Genomic DNA, 4,302 nt, shown 5'->3' on the forward strand with positions numbered 1-4,302 from the left:
AATGGTCACAAAGCAAGTTTGGATCCCTTTTGATCCATATTCTACTTTTTGTCTATTGTGCATTCTATTATTCCAATAGAAAACATGGGTTTCAAGCTATTGGAAGTTAGCAAACACTATTTGAAATTTTTTTGAAGCTAGCAAACACCAAATTCAATCATTGGATATGCTATTTAAAGGCTTTTTGAATATTCTTTCTATAGAAAAGGTTAGTGCAGTCCTTTTTAAATATTGTTTGTTGATATATAGAGACAAATTTGATTATAATTTGACATGTTGTTTAATATATAGTTAATTCATTGAAATTTGTATATTTGAATGAATTGTTATTTGGAAATGGTTAGAAATTTGGCAAGTTGTTTGATATATATTGTTTATTTATTGAAATAATTGTAATTTTTATATGTATTTGAATGATTTATAATTTACAAATTGTAAGTAATTCAAATGTTTGAATAATTTGACATGTAGAAATCATCATCATGCCAAGGAAGAAACCAAAAACTCAAACAAATGAAGAGAGGATGAGAGATTTGGAAATTAAAAGAGATAAAATGAAACTACTATGTCAACAAAGAAAATTGAAAAGCAATAATGAAGAATTGACTTTCCAAAGGACCACAAACCACCAATACGAAGAAACAAAGAGGAAGAATTGGAAAGATAAAGAGAACGAATGAGACTGTTATGCTCAAAAAGACAATTGAATTGTGAAGTTGCACCATCTTCCAATGTTGGATTCATATCATCCTCTCATGTTGAAGAGACACTAATTTGTAGATCCAACGATGTACACACTCCATCATGTCATGTTGAAGGAAAAAAATCAACATATCAAGTAGGTGATATTCCATCTTTTGCATCTTATTGCCAAGGCACATCATCTTCAATTTAAATTATGCAAAACACTCAACCTTATGTTGATGTTCAAAATGTTGAGGGAATGGAAGAGATTATAACACCTTCTAGAATTCATTTTAGAAGACCAAATATTTGATTGATATTGATACTAACATTTTGAACATCAACATAAGGTTGAGTGTTTTGATATAACATAGAGATCGATGGTTGGATTTGCAATTCAAGTTGTGCAAGGATATGTTTTAGTTGGATACCATTGTTTTGGTTGTAGACTTCGCAAAGAACTACACACTACAACCACAAAATGAGGTGCAAGAAAAGTATTATACTTCTCAAGAGGTTTTCATATTTGTTCATATAACATTCATGCATTCACCTACAAGTATAGAGGATGATAGGAAGACTTTGAGGGAGAACCATTTTTACATCAGCAATGATCAATCACATTCTACGGAGTTTGTACATGGTTGTTTTTTACTATTTTATGAAGATTTGGCTAACAGGGGCATAACATATCATCAGCACATTATTTGGTCAGACAATTGCGCATCTCAATTCAAGAATGCATGAATGTTCTATTGGTTAATCAGGATGCACAGGTTGTGTAGAATTTAATATATGTGGAATTTCACAAAGGTTGGTCATGGAAAGGGAGAGCACAATGGTGTGGGTGCATGCATCAAAAGAGCCTTAGCTCATGAAGAACTAAAGTACAAATATGGAGCAATATTGACAAATGTAAAATCCATTGTCAAGTGATGTAACACTACAATGGGTCCAGATAAGGAAGGTGAGTCTACAGTTCATATATTTTTTTGGTTGATAGATAATACTAACATTGCATCATATGAGGATTGTTGCACACTAACAGGATCTAGTGAGTTGCACTCTTTTAGAAGCTTTGATACAGGTTCATGGAGTATCCACACACTAAAAATGATATGCTATTCCCCATCATGTACAGAGGAAAATTGGTATGATTGTGAGTCAACTGAATGGGTGGACAAATGGGATATGTGGGTTTTGGACCCAATTGACACCCATCGTCCCCCACAAACATTGGAAATGTTAGAGATGGATTCGTCTATTGACTTTGAGTGCTTGTCTGATCTAGTGCAACCTAGTAATATATATATTTATATGTCTTTGTAATTTTAATATGTAACTTTATAACTTTTACCTAAGTATTTTCTGAATTAATGACCACATTTTGTACATTTGTCACTGTAGGCCATGTTTTTGTTATTATTGCACCTGAAGACAATGAAGAAGGCATAGATTATTACTTGTGTCATTGGGTCCAATACAAACAAAAATTGGATCACTTAGTTATAGATGGTGAAGGTTTAGAGTACCATATCGGTGTGGTGGTTGTAACCGACACATGGCTTATACAATATTCTATGAAGAACCCTAACTTGTGGTTATTTGAGGATTGGAAAACAGAGAGGAAGATTCTTCATTATTCAAACCTTGTTGTCGCATCAAATGTCTAGTTGATAAAACATGGTGGAAAACCACATAATAAGATTCTTTGGAAATTTTGTGAGTCAGACCATGAGGCAATACTTGAGACATTAAAATGTAGAGTAGATCCAGTTGGTTCATTAGATTGAATATCAAGAGAGAGAGAGAGAGAGAGAGAGAGAGAGAGAGAGAGAGAGAGAGAGAGAGAGAGAGAGAGAGAGATCAATTGGATCCAAATACAATGTTGCAACCTCTCCCCTAAGACTGTCCACATGACAAGGTGGGTATTTTTATTATGTGTAAGTGATGAGATAAGTTTTAATCATAAATTTTATGTTTTGATTTGTTTATAATCTACATACATTATTTGAATTTATATTAGATTATTTAATAGGACCCATTTTTAGATTAGTCATTTGAATAAGTGAAAGTTTAGAATTTTTTGTTTAGATCAAAATGTAATGAAAGAACATGAAAATTGTTAGAATGTGAATGCTTTGTGATGTAAAGTCATGATTGTGTGCATGTAACCAGAAACTTGAAACTGACAAAAGAAAGGATATAATGGGAGAAGTTTCCAAGACTCATCAAGCCATTCGGTAAGCTGCTTGATCATTGATAGAAGCTCAAACAAATAATTCTTTGCATTTGGAACATTATTACCAATAATGATATTATGACTAACATGCTTTTATCTTTTATTTGTTTTGTCATCTGTAATTATTTTAGATAAACTCCAAAAAAAAATTATTTTCAAATCATAAACTTATAAAGCCCATCTTATAATGCTAGATTGAATTTTGATGTGTTATCATCTAAGATATGTATAAATGTATGAGAAGTTTAAATTAGTTGAATCTATTGGGATAAGTGGTATTGTAATGGATAGTTTTAAGATTCATTTGAAGAATATAAAGGGGCATGAGTGATGCAAGTCATTAGAAAAAATAATATCTTCACTGGAAATGGAATTAGGAGCAGTAAGAGTTGCAAGTGGAATGAAGATGAATGGAGTGGAGAAAGAAAATAAATCTTTTTCCAAAAAAGCATTTGTTTTGGTGGGAATCAACACTTCTTTTAGCAATAGAAAATGACATGATTCTATTTGACACACTTGGATGCCACAAGGTCAAGAACTATACTCAATTAAAACACTTGTAACAATTGTAAGTTTTTAAATTTGAATATTACTATGTCTTGTTTGAAGCCCACAAATAAAATGGGAAATGGGAAATGAGAATGGCAAGGGCAAAGCTGAAGAAGTTGGAGGAGGAGAAGGGGATAGTGATAAGGTTTGTGATTGGGCACAATGCTACACCAAGTGGCATTTTGGATCATGCAATTGAAGAAGAAGATGCAAAGCATAATGACTTCCTTAGACTTGAACATGGTGAAGGCTATGATCAGGTCTCAGCAAAGACCAAGATCTACTTCTCTACAACACTTGCTAAATGGGATGTTGATTTCTATGTTAAAGTTGATGATGACATGCATGTCAATCTAGGTACATTATCATCATTCGTGGTTTCATCTAAATAGTATATTTTGTGTTATATTTTTTTTAGATAGTTCATGTGTTTTTTTTTGGGTAGAACTTATTTGTTCTTTTTATTTGAGATGGGTAACTCTACATAAAAAGATAGTTCCATTTTATATGTTGTTTAAAGTTGATATCCATCTTTAAAATCTAACATTTTTTACATTTGTGTAATATTTTAATCTGAAGATAAATGAGAATTCATTGAGTCTTCAAGAACTAGGTAAAAGGTATTTGAAAATTTGATAAGTTGGCCTTGTCCTTTGGAAAGTTTGGAAGTTTGCCAAGGAAAACTAAATATTGACCTACTAGGATTTCTAGGCGTAAGTTAGGGATATTGATCCTTTGAATGTGTTGGGGTGCATGAATCCTTGTGGTTTAGTCCTAGAAATGTTGAATCAAGTCTAAGTTTGAAGTCTTGAAACCTTTTTACTTTT

Source organism: Cupressus sempervirens, chromosome 10 (genome assembly GCF_028749045.1).
Source record: "Cupressus sempervirens isolate cs-2001-9-10 chromosome 10, ASM2874904v1, whole genome shotgun sequence".
NCBI lineage: Eukaryota > Viridiplantae > Streptophyta > Pinopsida > Cupressales > Cupressaceae > Cupressus > Cupressus sempervirens.